The sequence below is a fragment of the Artibeus jamaicensis genome, unplaced genomic scaffold, assembly GCF_021234435.1.
Source record: "Artibeus jamaicensis isolate MK-2021 breed Jamaican fruit bat unplaced genomic scaffold, CSHL_Jam_final contig_3126, whole genome shotgun sequence".
Lineage (NCBI taxonomy): Eukaryota > Metazoa > Chordata > Mammalia > Chiroptera > Phyllostomidae > Artibeus > Artibeus jamaicensis.
The window spans coordinates 3,009,014-3,031,296 of record NW_026521723.1 but is presented as its reverse complement, the minus strand read 5'-3'; positions in this window follow the sequence as shown (position 1 = coordinate 3,031,296).

The following is a 22,283-nucleotide window of genomic DNA, read 5'->3' as shown; positions in this document are numbered from 1 at the left end:
AATTTTAAATGACAAACTTCCTGGGTAAAATAGCCTTGGTTGTAATTCCTTGCTTTTCATCACCTTGAATATTTCACACCACTCCCTTCTAGCCCAAAATGTTTCTGTTGAGAAATCATATGACAGTCTAATTCGTGCTCCCTTGTAGGTCACTAGCTGCTTTTCTCTGGAAGCTTTTAGGATTCTTACTGTGTCTTATGCCTTGCCATTTTAATTATGTGTCCTGGTGTAGGCCTCTTTGGATCCAACTTGTTTGAGACTCTCTGAGCTTCCTAACTTCTGTGTTTCTTTCCTTCACCAGACTGGGGGTGTTTTTGGTCATTATTTCTTCAAATAGGTTCTTGATCCCTTGCTTACTCTCTTCCGCTGGCATTCCCATAATGTGGATGTTGTTACACTTCATATTATTCCAAAGGTTTCTTTAGCTCTTCTCATTTTTAATTTTTTTTTCTTTTTGCTGCTCTAGGTGTTTTTCTCTACCTTGCTTTCTAAAGCACTGATTCCCTCCTCTGCTTCATCTAACCTACTGTTTGTTCCTTCCATTGTTTTATTTATTTCAGATGTTGCATTCTTTATTTCTGACTGGTCCTTTTTATGGTTTCTATGTCTTTTTTTCATACTATTAAGTATCTTTATAGTCATTACTCTAAACTATCTAATAAGTTGTTTGCCTCCATTTCATTTAGTTCTTTTTCTGGAGAATGTTCTTGTTCTTTAATTTTGGGCTTTTTCGTTTTGTTTTGTTTTCACATTTTGGCTGCCTCTTTGTGATTGTTTCTATGTAATAGGTATATCTGCCAGGTTCTGGAGTGTGCCTAATTCAAACCCTGCCTGTGACTGGCCCTGAGCCACCTAGAAAATGTGTGGCTTCTTCTACTGGGCCTGAGTTTGTGAAGAAAGAGCTAGGGTTTGCAACTAGGCTGGCTTTTATTGGCACCAGGCTCAGGGGATCCAGCTCTGTCTGCTGGCTTTCTGTAGGGTTAATCAGTGGATGTCTTCCAGCTGTACTCTTCAGCAGCAGAAGTGGGGCCTAAGCACCACAGTGTGAGCAGAGTAACTCCTGTGGGTGGGGCTACTGCTTCCCCTTAGGCTGATACCACTTGGAAAGGAGTGCTCTACCTAAGAAAGATGGCTCTTTCCATATGGGAAAAACCCATCACAGGGATCCTGGTAGCTGTTCCTTCAGTTCTCTTTACAAAGCCACTACCCCCACACTCTCCACAAGCATCTCTAGTCTACTCTGCCCTCCTTCTCCTGGAGCCCAAGGTAAGTGGCTGCAAACAGAAATCTGTTCATTGGCCTGTTCAGAGGCTATCTGTGTCTGCAACCATCTCTCCTTCAAGGACAGAAACCCTGCAGCTTTTCATAGCTGTATATTATTTGGATTCTCTTCCTGGGTTTGGTGTTGTAAGCTAGGGAGCCCAGCATCAGGTTTAGACTCCATACTTCGCAGGGAGAACCCCTGGCTGCTGAAATATCCTTTCAGCTCTCTAGACTGAGGGAACCCAGCCAGCCCTCTCATGCCTCCACCACACAGCCTACCAGTCTAGTTTTTTGATGTGGCTTCTTCCATCTGTTCATGGTTATAAGAGGCTTCTTTCTAGCTAGTTTTCAGTTGGCTATTCAGGATCATTTCTCTATAATTTAGTTGTAATTCCAGTTTGGTCCTGGAAGAAGGTTAAATGTAGCTTCCACTTACTCCTTCACCATCTTAGGTCCTCACTCAAAATATTTTAAATTGTTGAGCTGTAAATAGATTTAGTATTTTACAAAAGACAGTTTTTAAGAGAAAATCCTATGGGGATTTCTTCATTAATTAGGCAGTTAATGCACACCTTTGGAAATACAAAACATGATTTTTCTCCCAAGAGACCCGAGTAAGCTGAACTATAAGGAATGTACCTTATCTCTTGGACAATTAGGGAGTTATGTCAGTCTTGCCAGAAATTGAATCCGTGGTTCCAGAAAGTCTAAGTATTTCAGTGCTGATGCATATTCTACGAAGGGTCATTTCAAGAAACATTTATAAGCCAGATGCTCAAAAGTTAACCTTTACCAGCACAATTATAAAAATGATTTAAAGAGGAGAATCTATAAATTCTTAAAAATTAAAAATGCCTTCACTGTGAGCACAAATATTAAAGTTGAAACAATGAAAACAAACACAGGCAAATGCAATAAAACAAAACCACACAAATATTCTTTGTGCTTGAAGGCAAGTATTTGCTTCTATATGGACAGGACAAAATATGCATGCTACTGTAGTTTATGCAATGATTTCACTATGCTTTTTGTTTGCAATGTGGTTAAGTTCAATGATATGAGCAATTTTATAGGATAAGGGTTATATTGCACATAAGATCTGACCAGTGGATCAGGCCCCCTCTATTTTCATTTCTCTCTTCTACTGTTATGCTGACATAGTAGAACATTTCCAATAGCTGTAGTAGTGAGCACTTCACTCAGTGATGTTATCTTTCCATCATGGTGTTACACTAAGGTCCCTTCTGCTTGATTCTGGTGACTGATGGAAGGAGCTGATCAACTTTTTAAAATCTTTCAGCACTATACCAAAGACAATCTGTTTCTTAGTGGCACAATAAGGATGAATGAGAATTAGCTCTCTGTGTCTCTACAGTGCTTTTAAAAAATGTTTTAAAATTATGCATAGACATATAAATACATGGTAGAAAATTATTATGTACTTAAGAATATCTGTATCTATACCTATATCTCTAAAAACTGTAACATCATCACTCAGAAATACTATTATCATACCATTCATAGATATACTTATACATAGTATTTTAAAAACACATACTGACTCATATTTTTAAGTTATTTTATAATTATTTATTCTATCACTGAATAATATAGGACAACGGTCTTTCTGTGGAAATATTTATTTATAAATTTCTAGCTGTTTCATTCCTACCAGCTTAGTTTATTTCAATTGTATTTTAAGGTTCAGGAGCTCTAACCATTCTTTTCAAGAACCTCTGCATGTGGAATAAATGTGCAGGTGAAACAAAGTAACATATTCTTTAATCACAGAGCTTCTTTTCTATGACCTTGAAGACCTGATCTGAAAGCCACATCTTAATCATATTCTTCTAAAAATATTACTTCAAACCCTTATTTCTGGACAAATGAATTTCAAACAAAATGTTACCAGTTCTGAATGAGTAAGACAAGACTGTACTGCTGCATTTTCAATAGCCTTCAATTGCATGTCAATTGAAAAAATGAGGCCTTTAATTTGAAATGGTAATAATGATGATCATGATCATTACGATAATATGAACACAACTTTGTAAGGTGCTGGGCTTGAGTTAATGGACTGTAAATAGTAGATATTGTTACCGAAATGACATTTTGTGGGTTTCACTCAAATATATAAACTTGATGTCTCCTTTTGGGAGTCCTCTTTGAGATTATTAATAAATAATAAAATAAAATATAGACTTTCATGCTGTTGGATATTTATGAATATGAATATTTCATGAAAAAAATTAAGCAGCTCAGAGAACATTACTGATCTAGCACATCAGTGTAGTTTCACGTGAATAGTGGCACAGTTGAGAGTTGTGACACAGATATATTATAGGAACATAAATTAATGTTAAGTATTGTCCCCTAACTCTTATCAAATTTATAGATAACATAAATCCATCTATCTGTAATGGATAATATTTGACTTTTCACATGTGATTTTTATTGTAAAATAAAGACTTCACGATATGATCAGAGTGCCGTAAAAGCTAACATCTGCCATGTATCTTAAGCAAGATCTACTGAGGCAGGGTGTGTGAGTGTAGTTGAGGAGGAATTTTATTCTTCTTTCAATGATTACTTTTTAACAAATTATTAGATAAATGTAAGCATGGTACAAGCTGTCATTTGCCCCCATGACTGAAGCCATGTGGGAGTGATGTGAGGAATCAGGGCTATTGAGGAAGGTGGAAGAAATCTTATTCTTCACCCTAGTAGGAACCAGTGCCCAGACCAACAGAGCATTCTGCACCATATTGTACACTTCTGTAATATATTATCAATTAAAGCAGATGGTATAATTAACAGGACAAAATAACAATTTATTACAAAGCACTCCATCCCACACTTTCAGAAATAAAACACGCATTGTAGGGACTATGCTTATGGAGTTTCATTCCGTGTGCACAAAAATCAGATGCTCTGAACCTAAAATGAATGCCAAAAGGGAACATTAACCTTATAGTTATAAATCAGTCCTAACACAATTTGTTTTTCCACCAAAAGGTCAGAATAGATCTTACAAAAGCTGATCACTGGAATTAGCAAATTTGAACTGCCTGTTGCTGATTTCATGTTTAAAGTTCTATAATGAGACATGTTTAAAACCAAGCAATTATAGAATTTAAACAATCTTTGAGGTTTATTTTTTTATGTCAGCAATGTTTACTAAGAATCTACTAGGTGCTAAGTACAGTTCGAGGTATTAGAACACGAGGCATTAGAACTCGAGGTATTAGGCACAATAGTGAACAAAAAAGACACAGACTCCATACTTCCAACTTTGGAGTTAGTTGGAATTAGAGGCAAAGAAGGGGTAAAAAAGTAAAAACAATAAAGAAATGAATAAAGATACAAGATTGATATGAAAAAGGAAGTGTGATATATAAGAAAATGAAGGAAGTAATGCTACATAAATTGTGGTCAAGAAATCTAGAAATGGAAAAAATGATCTATGCTAAGATATATATGAGATTTAACTGAGGAAGTATATTTCATACAAACAACATGGATTATACCATCTCTGAGGCGATAGTGAGTTTGCTGAATTTAACAACAACCAATGGAGTGGTCAGCAGGACAGTGACACATGGGGCTATATGACAGATGACCTAACATGTTATTTTTAATAGAAAACAGAAAGCCATTTGAGGATTTTAAGTTGGAGATAGCAATATGATCTGACTCATATTATATCACACTGGCTGTATGAAGTATGAGTAAAAGCAAGGACTTGTCATTCAAGTATGATGAAATGGTAGCTTAGATTCGTGTGGCAGCAGTGGAAATGGTAAGAGGATCATACATTATCAGATGCAGACAGTAATCAAACATGACTTCTAGTTTTATGTCTTCAGAAGTTTGAGAATTTATGGTGCCATTTTCCAAGATAGGGAAACCTGGGAGGAAAGGTAAATTAGCAAGATGTTAAGTCAAAAGTTTTTGGAGGCAAGGGGGGTTAAGAATCCCAATTATAACTACAGGGAGAAATACCAAGTAGGGAGTCTGGAGCTCATGGAGAAAGCCATAATTAAAGATGTGAATGTAAGTGTCATTGACATTTACAAAGTATGCCAATACAAAGGACTGAAACTAAAGAGACCAATATTGTCACAGCAGTGTAAATTGAGTATAAATTGGATTCAGAGTAGGAAATAAAGTTCATGTGGGGCCTTGTAGTTGATTAAATAAAATACTTGACTTTCATTCTGAATGAATGGGGAATGATTGGGTAGTTTTGAACAAAAGAATTGTCGTTTTTGTATTCTTAAATGATCTTTGCAGTGTGGAGAATAGGCAGATAAAAGTTAACAATGGGAGTAGTTAGAAACTACCTTATTATATATTTTGGAAATAGAGACAAGAGGATCAGAAGGTAAGAAATAAAATGCTCAATCAAAAATGACTTCTAGGTTTTTTAACTTGGCAATAAAAAAGATGGAATAATAACACAAAGTTAAAATGACATATATGAAAGAGTAAAGCAGTGTATGAGACAGGACTCTTCTGAAAGTCAGAATGAATAGGATGTAGAGAAATTGGCTTGCACGATTATGAAGGATGAGAAGTCCCACAATCTGCTGTCTGCAAGCTGGAGACTTGGGAAAGCTGGTGATGGAATTCAGCCCGAGTCTGAGAGCCAGGGAAACCAAGGGTATACAATCCAGTCAAGTACAGGAGATGTGATGAGATGTTCCGTCTCAAACAGTAAGCCAAGAAAAGGAGCAAATTCCTCCTTCCTATGCCTTTTGTTCTATTTAAGCCCTCAACAGATTGGATGATGCCAATCCACATTGCAGAGTGCGATCAGTTTTACTGAGTCCCACCAATTTAAAGCTAATCTCATCCAGGAACACTCAGAAACTCACCCAGAGATAATGTTCAACAGGACACCTCATGGCCAGTCAAGTTAATTCACAAAATTAATGATTACAAGCAGGTTTGGATGAAACATAAGGAGTTTAGTTCATATGTTTACTTTAAGGTATGTGTCTATGTTACCCAGTGGATGGTGTTTGGCTTATGAAATGGGCAAAAGAGGAAACAATAGTCACAGTGTGTTAATGGTCCCAGCACCATATTGGTTTACCAGACGTTCCCTGGGGAAATAGAGCATGTTTCATTTATAAACAGCTTAAGCACAGAGTCCCTTCCCTTATAGTAGTTTGTTGCCTGAATAACTATTCAATTTGGTTTTTCATTTTTGAGATGTGTGTAAATATGCCCAGAAAGGTTTTATGATTTCATCTCTAAATTTCTTAAAATTTAATAGCCGTACTCTGTGAAATAAAATTTAAACCAATCCCCTTGAGCATGGGCCTGCGAACCAGACAATCGCGGTTCGATTCTCAGTCAGGGCACATTCCTGGGTTGCAGGCCAGTTCCCTGAAGGCCAATTCCCAGCAGGGGATGCACAAAAGGCAACCATACATTGATGTTTCTCTCCCTCTCTCCTTCCCTTTCCCTTTAAAGATAAATAAATAAAATCTTTTAAAAAATAGTTTAAAAAAATTTAAATCAATCCCCATTGTGTCTACAGTAACACTAGTGAAAACGGCCATCTCTTGGCAACTAATAGATCTACTTAATCATATCATATTTTTTTCTCTGATGCCTGATGAATGACCTTAATCTCATAAGGGATTTCACTCTATGTCCTAGCACTGACCTTCTATTTTACATGTTGCAATATTCAACCTGCAGATAGTTTGCATGCAGATAGTTATTTGCATTGGTTGGGGGGGATTTTCAAATATGAGTACTGCTCTCAAGGGGTGACAAAGTCACTACATTTATTTTTCTTAGAATCTGAGTTAGGGCTTCAACCATTATTCTTGAAGGAATCCACTATGGTTTAAATTCTTGCTTTCTTTCCTCCACATCACCCTCCAATAATTCTACATAAGCCTAATATGTGGGTGTGCGTACACATTAGCTCAGAACAAAGCAGCCATATGGCACACATTCTACAGTGAGATAAATAATTCTGACTAACTTCTTAATGGATATATAGTTTTATATATCCTCTGCTTAAAGTTTGTCTACTAGACAAACAAACTTCAAGTAAAACATAGCAATCTAGAGACTGGGTTAAGTTCAGTTCAGCCAAATAAAATGTTGGATAACTTAGTTAAAGCTTATCTACAACAAAACTGTCAAGTGAGAAAAACTGGGCTCTAGAGCCCCACAAAACAGACATTCTGGTGAGATTCCTGCTTCTAATTTCCTCATGACTTTTGTATATTCTAAGGACAGCTGTCAGTGTCTTTTGTGCAAACAATGAGTGAAGAGTGACAAGATAATAATAAAAGAGAATTAATGCTTACTACTTCTGGCTTTCAGAGGGTTTCAGTAAATGTTTCAGCATACTTGGTGAGTGCGTTTCAGAATGGAGACTGTAGTAGTCATAGTCTTCCTATCTATTTACATTATTCATGTTGGTTACTATGGATGAAACCTAAGATCTTTCAGGCCAACAATTTTATGGTTTATATTACATCTGACTGAGAAAGAGAAATTAAGTTCTTTTCACAAGAAAGATGCAAAACCTTACATTCCATACATTTCCTATTTGCTCTACTTGCTATGCCCATGTTTATCTTCAGAATTTCATTTGAACAATTCATACCAAAATGTATAACACTCAAATTTATATCTTTTCCAAAAAGAGGTACTTGAAATAAAAGACTTCTGCACCGTTAATACTTTCACGTTTGTTCAATGGTGACCTTATATAAACTATGTACTCTGTATGATTTTTTGATGTTTCCTACTTTTACCGTAGAGAAATATAAACCTCTTGATTCAGAGGAAGCACAAACTTCTCAAGAGTTACTGAAAAAGATAATTTAAAGGAGAATAACAGATACCATAAATAATTCAATATGGTACATTTAGATATAAAGGATGACTTCTTATTCTCTATGGAAAGAATATCTGAGAGCATAATCTGATACCAGGGAGGTTAAGAATGAAGGATGTCTCATATTTTAACAATATATAAAACTATATTGATACTGCATATAATGTGTATTCACTGACATTGTAAAACCTGAACATTGCTAATATAGAAAGTTGCACAATACTGTGAAAATTGTAAGGACATAAGTTATTTATTTGGATGGTTTTTTATCTGTATTGACTTACAAACTTGTTTGGGTTTGTATCCTTAAAATATTGGTGTTGTTTTATTATCATCCACACTTATTACTTTTTATTTATTTACTGCCTTCTAAAGATTGCTGCAAAGAACAAGTTGGCTCATTGGATGAACTTCCTACATTTTTCCTGATTAACTGTAATTAATGACACACTGCAGAAACTTATGCCATTTTTTTCTCCCAAAGTAGCTAGAAAGAATTACCTTATTTAACCTTCAGTTAAGTTACTACAAGAAAAAATAGCCAGTTCCTTCTGTTATTCTATAATTCTTGATGACAATTGAAGCTTTTCCTCTTACTTTTACTTGTTAATTTATAATTATAAAAATATGATAACAAGGAGCACAAAGCAGGTAATCTTTGCAACTATCCCCTTAGATTCATTTGAATTTATAATTACTACAAAGAAAATATATAAGAACATAGATATATCCATGAGCAGAGTATAAACAGCATACATGGTCACCTACCCAAAGAATACCACTGTTGATATCTCAGTGTTTGTTTCCAGGGGGCATCCGGAGGAAGCAAAAATGCACATCCTTTTTGTGCTTAGATACGCCAATGCACCAACCTGTTCTACCATCTCTCCTCCTATGATCCACATCTGCAGAGAGCTGGGTGTGGGGAATGGGCAACAGAGTATTTATTCTTCCTTTCAAACCCATATTTGAAATAAAAAATTGTGTGGTAGCATATACTACCTCTTCATACAGACTCTGCAGTTTACTTTGCAAAATCTTAAGGCCTAAAATCTTAAATTGAAAAAAAAATGTTGAGTTTTGCAGTATTCAATTTTTTTCCCCCAAATAACTAAAAATCTCAATGCCTACTTAGAATTTAAATGCTAAGAATTAGTTTATTTTATGTTAGTACATGATGTTTATCATTCTTTCTCTTAATATCTCAGTTCTACCTTCCAATTTTGTTGTTGGTAAGGGAAGATTTGGGATTGAATTTGATCATCAAAAAATGCAATTTAAGCTATTTTATTTTATATAATTTTCATTGATTGATTTTAGAGAGGGAGGGAGGGAGGGAAACAGAGAGAAATATTGATTTGTTGTTGCATTTATTTATGCATTCATTTGTTGATTTTTTTTTTCAATTCTTGTAGGTGCCCTGAGAGCAGATTAAATCTACAACATTGACATCTCAGGATGACACTCAAACCAACCTAGATACCCGCCCAGGGCAAAAACAAATATTTTAAAATATTACCTATGTACTTAGTCTGTATATGTGCCATATATTTTAATTTATGGAAAATAGTTTACACACAGCTTTTTGCAACATGTTTCTATGATTACCTAGGTATTGTGATCATGGCCCTGATATACTTGTTCAATTAAAATTTTTTTTATTGTTGTTCAATTAAAGTTGTCCCTCTTTTCCCTCATTACTCTCCCCAACCCTGTCTATCTCCCCTCCCACATTCACTCCTGTTCACCCCCCTTGTCCTTGTCCATGGGTCCTTTATACATATTCCTTGACATGACCCTTCTCCTTCTTTCTCTGCTCTACTCTGGTCACTGTCAGTTTGTTTTTATTTCCATGTCTCTGGTTCTATTTTGCTCATTTGTTTGTTTTGTTGATTAGGTCCCACCTATAGGTCAGGTCATATGATATTTGCCTTTTACCCCATGGCTTATTTCACTTAGCACAATGCTCTCCAGTTCTACCCATGCTGTTTCGAAGTGTAGGAGCTCCTTCTTTCTTTCTTTTGTGTACTATTCCATTGTGTAAATGTAAATAGTTTTTTGATTACTAATTTACTGATGGGTGCTTAGGTTGTTTCCAGCACTTGGCTATTGTAAATAATGCTGCTATGAACATTGGAGTGCATAGGTTCCTTTGAATTGGTGTTATAGGATTCTTAGGATATAATCCCAGCAGTAGAACTGCAGGGCCAAAAAGAAGTTCCACCTTTAGTTTTTTGAGGAAATACCAGACTGTTTTCCACAGTGGCTGCACCAGTCTGCATGCCATCAACAGTGTACCAGGGTTCCCTTTTCTCTACAAGCTCACCAGCAAGTATGTGGTGTTTGTTGATTTGTTTTTAATGGCCATTGTTTTTTTAAATTTGCATTTCTCTGATGGCTAGTGATACTGAGCATCATTTCATGTGCCTCTGGGCCCTCTGTATGTCCTCCTTGGAGAAGTGTTTGTTCAGGTCCTTTGCTCATTTTTTAATTGGATTGTTTGTCTTCCTGCTGTGGAGTTGTTGTGTGAGTTCTTTATGTATTTTGGAGAGTAAACCCTTGTCTGAGATCATTGGCAAATGTATTTTCCCATATAGTGGGTTCCCTTTTCAATTAAAAAACATGTATTTATGTATTTATTTTTAGGGAAAGGCAAGAGGAGAGGGAGAGAAACATCAGTGTGTGGTTGCCTCTCAAGTGCCCCTCACTGGAGGCACAACTTGGCTCATAACCCAGGCATGTACTATAAGTGGGAATTGAACTTGTAGCTCTTTGGCTCACAGGCCAGTGCTCAATCCACTAAACCACACCAGCCAGAGCAGTTCTCTTTCCATTTTGTTGATGTTTTCTTTAGCCGTGCAGAAGCTTTTTAGTTTGATGTAGTCCCATTTGTTTATTTTTTCCTTTATATTCCTTGCTTTTGGAGACATATCAGTGAAAAGATAAAATGTTTTAACTTTATTTTTATTGCTGTCACTCTTACATTGTTTTCATTTTCACCCCTTTGCCCACCTCCATCCAGCCCCTACTCCCCCTTCCTTCTCATCCCCACACTGTTGTCTGTGTCTATGTGTCATGCTTGTATGTTCTTTGGCTAATCCTTCAATGGCTATCTAAATACCAAGCAATTATGTGTACATTATTAGTGTATTATATATATGTAAATAAGTCATATGTAATATATTATATAGTTACATATGTTAAATAAATAAATATATATATATAAATTCACTTGGAGATAAGCTAATGTATCCATCTGTTTTATTAAAGTAGTTCAACACCACCTATAGCTTTAAACCAACATTAATGTTGTCTGTTTAGGAAAGGTTTTATAAGAATTTTAAGAATTTATGTAAAATTTTAAAAAAGTTTTTCCTAATAATAACATACTTAGTCTTTTGGGGCCAGCATTTAAAAAATGAATTCATTAGAGCATTCTGAAATCAACTGTGTGTTTTACATTTAAATTGATTGACTAAAATAAAATGTATTGTTTATTAAAGAAAAAAATAATTTGTTTCAAGACATGTAAGCAAATGTCTATCAAATGGTTTACAATAATACTAAAATATATTCTTGTTGATTTGCTATGTTATTGGGTTTTTATATATAACAAGCGTTAAATATAATTACCATATAGTAAGCTCTCAGATTTAAACCAGAGAATGTTTACAGAATAATGTAACTTACTCTGCAGGTGGTGTGTTAATCTGTGCTTTGTTTTTAGATGTGAAATATTTGTTACAGTTTTAATTTTAATAGAAAATCTGAGAATATGTATTATTAATTATTCTAGTTGAGCTAATTCTAATTATTCATTTTGATTATAGTCATTCGATCCTTCTCCTGAAAGGTTATATGTTCCTCAAGATAGCAGAATCTGTCAATAAAAGCTTTCACCGGTTATTTTGCAACCTTCATTAAAGTTCAATCTTAGTTTTCCAAAGAAATAAAAGTGAGCCATCTTCATACGATTCAGTACACTTCAGGGCCATAGACACACTTTTCAAAAGGTTTGAAAATTTTCATATCTGACCACAAGTTGCCTTATTACATTCAGTAAACATAATTTAAAGATGGTTTCGTTTACTGGAAACAAGGCAATATTCTAGAAGCATTTGACAGCTCTTCCATCAGGATATGTGTAAGTGTTTTCTTGTCTGAGAAACATTTTTCTTAATGGGCGCCTGCTCATGATACTGTGCTATCGCTCTCATTACAGTAGAGAGGCCAGGACAATGGGTAAGTGGTATATGGGTGGTATTACCGAGTTAGGGAATAATCAATTTTAGTGATCTTTGCCTCTGTCAGTGGGATGGTCTTATTTGTAATACATCAGAACATTTTGTATATATATTATGAAATGAGGAAACACCTTTGTGTTTACTAAGTTATTTGAAGTACACAGATAAAGGAAAAATAATACAATATTAGTATTATTACTGTTTTGTTAATAAAGAGTTCAGAGGTCAGAATGGTAAATTTCATTAAGTGTTGGGTAGAACTGATTTCACAAGTTTATTAGATTTACTTTTCAAACACTAAATAAATGTTATTGCCTTTATTATGAAGAGCACAAATTCTCTTAAAATTGGCATTTTCTTGGAAAAAGTCAAACTATTTTCATTCTGTTGTTATGATTTAAAAATTAGTTTGTAAACTCTGTTAGATAACACATAAAACAACTCATGTTTCCCCTATGTACTTATCCACCTATGTATATTTTATATCATCAGACAGACAACTTCTTTGAATAGCTGCATAATGCTTACTAATGATTATAAAGGTTCAATACCATACAATAGACCTTAATAAATATAAACTTCACAGTATTACACTAATAGTCTTTGGAAATAATTATAAATATGCTTACTCTATTTCTTAGGCATAACCAGTTCTGTATTTTCCATAATCTTAAAATAATGTCAAATTTATATTTTTTCTTAATTCATTTTATTTGACATGGAGGTTTTGAAGTAAATGTCAGTTATGGACTCATAAAAAGTTCAGAATTCAGGTTGTAATACATAGTGTGTTACTATTTTTCTTTTTGATTCATTTATGTAGAGAAACATAATACTCTCTTGAGTAACTGTGATTCTTCCAGAAGAAACATTATGAAGAAATGAATGGTGGGAAAAGGCCATGACATTGGGCTGAAGGGAACGTGTTAATACAGGTGAACTCTTGGGCTTTAAACTCTTACTTCTCCCAACTGCACTGCTCTTACTCCTGTGCACAGAAGTTGATCAAGGCCTCATTCTCACTGTGGGAGGGAAGCACTGCACATTCTCCCCATTATTATTCTTTAGAATGAATTTGGGAAAAAAGAACTTTTGAATGAAAGATAATTTGAATTAATTAGTAAAAACTAAAAAGAATGAAAGATATTTGGAAATGTATTTTTTTAAAGTAAGGAGAAAACTGTCAGTGATTAAAAAAAGTGTTATAATTTATTTGGTGATTTTTCTGGGTCAGATATTCCTTAAGTCTGATTTATGAGTAAAAAGCAATCAATTATAAACAATTAATGGCATAATTTACCAAGTTTTTGGATGTTTCTATGAATAAGTGCCTGTGAGAATTCTAATTTGGTGCCTTGGTCTGAACTTTTGTTAGTGTGAAAAACCTCTATTGTTTTCTAGTATTTTAGAGACTCAAATAATTCCAGAGACATCTCCACAAACAAGACTTACCTTGGGTGTTCCAAAGTGACTGTGGTTGTACATCCTCTTACAGAGCTGAGTCATCTCTGCTTTACTGCACATTCAACTTCATGTTTTTGAGACTAAAAACTCAACTCTCTTACAAGAAAGTTGGGCCTTTCTTTCTCTTAAGCTTTTTTTTTTAATGTTGGTGACTGTGTAATAATGAGAATTTGCCAAGTCTAGCAAGCAAAGTTACAAAGTTTCAATTATAGATGCATATGTATGCCCCTGTACTTCTTGGGAGAAAATAAAATAAGGAGAAGGGCTTTCATACTATAACTGTGAATACTATATAAATCATTATAAAAAAAAGGAAAGTTAGGGAGAAGTGTTATGGAGTAGGCAGTCTGTTATTAAAAAATATTTAGTTTGCCATATTTAATTTATCAGCCCTGTCATCTCTTCTTATTTTAAATGATATCCTTTTTCTTGAGACTTATATTATAGAAATTAAAATCTCACTTGCTACATTTGTAAATCTATTAATTAATTCACTCATTTAGTTGGTGAATACATAAGTGTTATTTTAATGCTATTTTCTGAATTGTATATGTATATATACTTTTTAATAGAATACATTTATATTTTATACATTTCTAAAATAAATGAACAAAAGTATTTTTATAACAACTAAGAAAATTAAATGTGGAAAATTTTAACAATAATCAATCAATCTGCAGAACAAAGAACTATGCCATGCATTAGGGAAATTTTTTCTGTGCTTCTATTGACTCATTTACTTTGTACTGTTAAGATGTCCTGAGTTTTTCCATTTAATATTTTATCATCTGTGCTGTCATAGTTGTCCCAGTTTTTCCCCTTTGTCCCCCTCTGCCCCTGTCAGCCCTCACCCTGCTGTCCATGTCCACGGGTCATGCATGTATGTCCTTGGACTGATCCCTTCACCTTCTTTCATTTGAAAATTTAGAAACATTAAGGGTTAAGACTGAAATATCAAAAAATAAAATATCCTGTGTATCATGAGAAAGATTCTGGATCATTTTCTGGGTACTCAGTTAGTATAAATTGTTCTGAAATTCAGTTCTTCACTAACTACCTCTTAAGTTTAAGTTTCGAGTTTGCCTTTTTTAACTCTGCATTACAAAGCCGCTCTGCATTCACTCATCCAAACAAAATAGCACCAATTTCATCTAAACATATACATTTGTTTTTTGCTTTTTAGAAAGATGCAATAGTTAAAGCCAATAAAAGACAGAAATGGAGTTTAATGTGTGGGCCAAAGATATGGCTACACCTAGGGTTACAATACTGCCTTTGTTAGCAAGAGTTAATATATTTATTTGCATTTCTATGTTCTAATGTCTGAATCTGGAATAGGGAAAGTTCATATACAACCTTAATGTTCGAAGTGTACATGTGTACATGGGAATGAGTTTGAGTGAGTGTTTTTGTGTGTGTGCATGCGTGAAACCTTTGAGAGAAGTGCATGTGAAATCCACATGAAGTGCTTTATTTGTTAGCAAACACTTATTCAATTCCAGATACAATTAATAAGTAAGTTAGTCCTGTTTTTGAAGCTTCATTGAATTCACAGAATATTCTGCTGTGCTTATATTATTGTAGTATGAAAAGAAAATCATAAATAATTAGAATTAAACTAGGATTATCAATGTAAATGAGTGAAATGCTACCTGAACATCAGTTTGCATAATAACTTCTCTATTAAATTTAATAATTTCCAGTAGATTTCTTGAACTTTAGTTTGAACTGCTATTAGCAGATGGCAGGAGCCACTTTCGAATGAATCTTCAAATTGGAAAATACTGCTTCTCCACCTGTTGGGGGTAAGTTGCAAATGGAATAATTTTGGTTTGTAGCTATTTTGGTGACCACCTCACCTGGATACTTTCTCATAACCACTCTGCTGGTTCCAACAAAAGCCATAGCAATTGTTGGAAGCAGTTTAGTCATATCCTCCATAACCACTGTAATCTTGGCTGTTATTTCCATAGTTGCCAGAGTCCTGATTCCGATAGTTACTATATCCCTGGGTCCAGTTTTGACTGGGGCCACCATCTCCTCCACATGCTCTTCCAGAAAATCCTCTTCTACATTCCCACTGTTGCTGCTACTGATACTGTTCCATCACCATGGCTATTTTCAGGTTATTATTGAGAACTATCCTGGTTCCACTCCAGAAAGAGCACAACTTTTTCACTGAGAGAATTATCCCAGAATCCTCAGCTTTCCATACCTACTTTAGTCAAAACAACTAATTGCATTCTACCCCTAAACAAATTTGCAGTCATCTGTACATTTTGAGTGTGTTCTTGGTCTGCAAAAATAATGTTTTCACATTCCAGCTATCACCTGGGAGCTATAAACTATATTGTGTGATTTGTATAAATCATTAATTACTGCCTTAAACCACCCTTTTGGGGAGAAATTTAAAGAGAACTTTAGCACTAAGATAAAAAGTAGAAATATATCACGAGAAATTCTTCTGGAGTCAAGGCGTGTGTCCTGTTTGGCAATTTTTATATACTTTTCTCTAGCAGATCAGTTTTTATACTTCAGAACTCTTTAGAATAGGATAGTGATAAACATTATAATAGTGTAAGGTCCTAGAGGCTTCCAGTTTCTCTAGTGGAAATAAACGTGTGTTAACAATTTACTTGTTACTGGAGATCATTATAGTTTCTCATTAGAATTGACCAAAAGTGACAGTTGCACAGAATGATTAAACCTGTGAAAACAGACAAACAAAGTGGATTTAGGTTATTGTGACTTCCTTCTCTGATAAGTTCTTAGGTGATGAAGACATATTTTTAAATACACAATTTCAATTTATTTTCCCCCCTTATGATATGGCCTAGTCATTTATAATATTTTATAGTTAAATGGTTAAGAGCAGGATCTCTGACCATCAAGTTTAGATCCTGTTCTACCATTTTTTAGGTTCATGATTCATTCTCCATCTGTGTCAACTCTTTCAGGTTTGAAATGGAAAAAAAAAGGTAAATTTAATATTAAGTCAGATAGTGCATTCGAATCATTTCACATAGTTTGGTATATGATCAGTACTGAATAAATACTGTATTTGTATTAATGATGATGATGAGAATTGTAATGGTGAAAATACCTTAAAAGGAACAGAAGGAAAGTGACCTAAACAAAGTACTTACAGTGTTAAGAATCATAGACTATTAGTCACCTGTCTTTGACACAGGTAGAGGATTAAACCATGACTAATGTACTATTATTGTCTCTAGAAGTAGAAAAAACTGCGTGATCATTTTTTCCTACCACTGATTTATAAAGTGAAGAAATGTGAGTTGCCTTCTATTATTTCACACCTCACAAGTCGAAAGTGGACTTTGAAGATAGGATGGGTCTCTCGTTCTTCAAGCCCTCTTTTGCCAGCCTAGAGCTCACTTCATGGGCCTGAACAAATGATTGATATCCTTATTTCAGCAACACACACACACAATAACATTTTTTTTAAAAAATCGATAGTAATGAACTTTGATTGGAGATCTTTATAAGGATTTTCTCTAGTCTTTCTATGAGGTCAAAAATGTTGAAAATTAAGTCATGAAGGCTTAATGTCTCTAAAAATAAGTGAATAAATATAGTAGAAGATGTTTTCTTGTTGCTCTCTCAAAGGCAATTTAATTAGCTGATCATCAGCTCTCGAAAGTCAAAACAAGATAATTGGGTTGGAGGCAGAGCAAATTGACTCCTCGGACAAGTGTGCTAGTTTACAAAATTACTTGATTCTTTGTTCATTATAGAGAATCTGTAAAATCAGCCAATGCTAGGAGATCGTTGAGATGCAAATAATTGCTCTGATTAATTTTTCTACTTCTGTCTTCAGTTTCATGGCCCAGCTTCGCTCTTTTGTGTAGTAAAAGAATTGGGTAGTATGTGCATAAAATAATTAAAATAAATCTAAGAGATTTTCTATCATTTGACATGTGAAATAGAATTATTCTTATTCACTTTATGGCAACATGAGAATCCTATCATGTAACTTGAATTATGATCTTTAGGGAAAAACAGTTCCAATGTCCTAATCAAAATCAACTTAAATAACTTTTGTTCTCTTTTTAATGTTCCTAATCACTAGTGTAAGACATTAATGTGTTTTTTCATAAGACATTAATGTGTTTTTTCCCTACCCTTACTGGTTAGGTGAATGTCAACATTTATATATTTCTTTGTTTGATTAATGTTATTTCATCATTTTCATGACCCCTTCCCTCCATTCCACCTCCCCCCAAAAACAAACAAACAAACAAACAAACAAATGAAAAAGAAACAAAAACAACAAAGTAATCTCAAGAGTAAAACTGTGGGAAATATTTTAATTCCTCAGTGTGAAATAAAATATTGAATTAATGTACTATTCAATTATCAATTTATTATATTATGAAGAGCAATAAACAATATCACCATAACTCATGCAACAGTTAAGCCTATTACCTGTTATTAGGTATCTTAACATTAAAATAAAAAGCAATATACTGGAGCAACCTCTAGAAAGGATTAATCATTTCTAAATCAGACAGGGTGAGTAAAACTAAAACCTGAACTATAAAAGTATCCTTAGTATGTATTCATGTTTTTATAATAATCTTTGTTAATATAAGGTCTATTATAATACAGATAAAATGATTAGAATGATGAGAAAGAATAAAAACACAACCACTACTTTATAAAATAAGCATTATTTTTAAAAGCACACTATGTGCAGGAACATTATGTAATGACAGAAATATGAAGATGAAAAATATAAAATATTGCTCCAGGGACTCATGCATTGAGAAAGTGAAAAGTAAGCAAGTAAATTATAAGACAACATGGAAATTTTTACTAACATACCTGCTAATCAAGTAATGTGGGAGGCTAAAGGAGAAGCCACTCATTCTGCTCCTCGACAGTGCTTGATATCATGATTACTCTGGTATTTTGGCTTGACAGATTCTGAAACTTTATTGTGTTGGTCAGTTGATTTAAATAATTCATTGGATATCTGGTGTTTGTGTTTTATATTAAAGATAAAGTTGTAACTAGACAAAGAACATAGATTTACTATATTTCAAATCTCAGCACTTTATTTGCATTAGCACTATAATTAGGTAGAAAGTTAAGAGTGGTGCTTTTAAAATATCTTTTTTACCAATTTGGAAAAAGTGAATAAATTTATATATTTTAGGAAATGCAAATTGCTTCACAGGAGAATTGGAGTATATGAGTAAGACATGTGGAATTAGGTACTTTGTCTTTATATATGTGCATATTTATCAGTATCTCTTCTGTGGCTGGCTAGTGAAGTTGTTTGGAACATCATGTTAATAAGGTCAAATTCATGGACATGGGCTTTCCTCACTTAGTGCTATGGAAAAACAAAGATTTTTTCATCTCATCTAGTCTTGCAAATATCTGTGTCTGATCACAAAGAAAGGTACCTAAAATAAATCAATGCAAATCCATCAGCCCTGCTTACACCTGGCATTGAGTAAGTCACCCAGATAAACTTATTTGCAAACAAAATAGGATGAAAAGAATGTCCTACAAATGCTGACTGTAATTTCTTTCAAAGTAATTTGCAAGCCATTTGAGGAGAAGGTGATGTATTGTACTCTTCATGTCTCCTACATCCACCAATAAGTAGTACACATATCTATATATTTTTTTGTTTGTTTTTGGACAAGCAACTATAATACAATGCAAATATCTTTACTTCAAATGAACTGAAATAAATTGTGATCACTTTAAGACCCACATCTTTTGAGTTCACAGATACAAACTCACTTTAAATTGTCTTAAATATCACAGAAATGAATTGGAGGGAATATAGTTGGTTGAAAATTTAAAGCATATAAGGCTAAAAAATAGCAGTTGGAGGAAAAAGGGACAACTGATTCCTGTTAAAGTACGGCTTGAACAGATTGCTGTTTAGCAAGGTGAGCTTTATATTGTCAGTGTGATTTTGTGTGTAAATATTGCAGTATAGCAATCTTGATCACACAATCTTATTTTTTATTATTGAAGCCACATTGTCACATGGAAAAACAAAACATGATAGTTTAACTCATATTTGATTGATCTTTTGTCCTTTACTTTTTGTTTGTTCTTTAGTTAGTTCTGTTTTTTGCTTTACATTTCTTTATTTCCATCTTTAAGAATAATGCTTTATAATCATAAATATGGAATATTAGTGTCTAGTTCTATATTCAGACTTCTTTGTGCTTCAAAATTATCACCTATTTCTTTTTTAAAAATATTTTAATTTATTTTTTAGAGAAAGAGGAAGGGAGGGAGAAAGAGGGGGATAGAAACATTAATGTTTGAAGGAAACATCAGTCAGTTGCCTCTCAGTGCCCGCCACCTGGGGACCTGCCTGCAACCCAGGCATGTGCACTGACCAGGAATCATCCCGGCCCCCTTTCATTTCACAGGCCAGTGTTCACTTCACTGAGCCATTCCAGCCAGGACTATCACCCATTTCTTAACTTATTACTTTATATTAGTGCCTCTTCCTGTCTCAACAAAAATTCTACCTTACCTGAGTCCTATCGGTTGCCTACCTCTGTATCACTATTTTTTTTTATTTCTTGAAAAGGTAATTTAATATCTTGTTTCTTAATTCATACTTGGACAAATTGAGTGCATCTCTTAACACTCCTTTACATTGGCCCTTGCTAATGTCACTAAAATATTTCAATGTGACACAATTTGTAGAAAAATATTGCTCCTTATCTATCAGAGTCACACTCTGTTGAAAACACCCTGCCTTTTGAAATTCCTCCAGTCTCAGTGGAACTATCCTGCCTTCAATTCATTTTTTCTATGAATGTTCATTCTCTGATCACTTCATGTTTTGCAGGGCTCCTCAGGACTATTTTGCTTCACGCTATAATCTTTCCTTTGATATGGCTCTTAATACTCAATATAGGCTAGTGATTCCCCATTTCAGGTCTGTCCTAGTTGTGATTCCTAAACTCCACACATGTTTAACAACTAACTACTGGACATCTCTGCCTGGATTCCAACAGTCAACAGAATTCAACACAACTAAAATTTTTTTACCTAAAGACTTGCTTTTGAGTAAACTCATCAACATTGTAAACATACTTTTTCTAGTCTTTGTAGGATATACATACTTCCTTTATAACTCAGTTACTAAATGGGCCACTAAGTCTTCTGGTTTTACCTTCAAAATGCCAATTGGAATCTTTTCCTTTCTGTTTTTATCATAACTAACTTGTTTAAATATACATTCATTTTTACACAGTTGACAGCATCTAATATCCTTGAATTTAATATCGCTCATCCCTACTAAACTGGCTTCCTTTGTCTGCAGCTGAGTCCTCTCCCCATGAAAAAAATAGCTCACTGCATTTCTGCTAATCTTGCAAATGGGTCACTGTACAATGCCCAAGCAAAACCCACTATCAGCTGAAGTTTGTTCTTATACTGACCTTAGAAAAATTATACTGTAGGTCTTCAAAATAAAGTAGCTCATAAACTTGATTGTCATATAGTTATCAAGGTTGTGTTAGAAACTTCAAAGTATAATATATGTAATTGCTTTGAAGGGTATGGACTCAGGAGGCAGACTGGCTTTTTCTGAATCTTAACTTAGTCCCTTTATGAACTTGAAAAAATTAATGTTTGTGTCTCAGTGTTCTCATTTGTAAATAACGGAGTACAAAATTGAACCTACTTTGTTGGGTAATGTTTATAATTAAATTTAAATGTAACACATGTGAAATTCTTGTATCATGCAATATATTGTATGCAAGAGTGTAGTAAACAATAGGAAAGCATTTGTTTTTGTGTTTTGGTTTATTTGCCTGGATGAAGCTTTGTTTGCCTAAATGTCTTGAGCAAAATACCCACTAAACACCTTGTCATGTTTGATACTATTAAGTTGCCCTTTCCTAGGTCCCTGGCCACTTCAATACACAGAAGTTAGAGATCCAATCAACTAATCCTGTAGAAAGGAGAAACTGACTATATAGTCTCTATACTCGTATGAAGCAATTTATCTTTTTATTTTATTTTTATTGTCGACACTATTACCACCTCCTCCCCCCACTTTGCCCACCTCCACGCAGCCCCAGCCCTCCATCCCTCTGCCCATCACCACATTGTTGTCTGTGTCTATTGATTATGCATATAAATTCTTTCCCTAATCCCTTCCCCTTCTTTCATCCAGTCCTTCCTCCCTCCTCTCCTCTGACAGCTGTCAGTCTCTTCCATGTTTCCACACCTCTGTTTCTATTTTGCCATCAGTTCATTTTGCTCATTAGATTCTACATATAAGTGAGATCATACTGTATTTGTCTTTTACTGTCTGGTTTAATTCACTTACTCCATGCTCCATCCCTAGATAATCTGCAGGTCCATCCATGTTGTCAGAAAAAGAAATCAGAGTTCTGTCTTTTTATGGCTGTGTAGTATTCCATTGT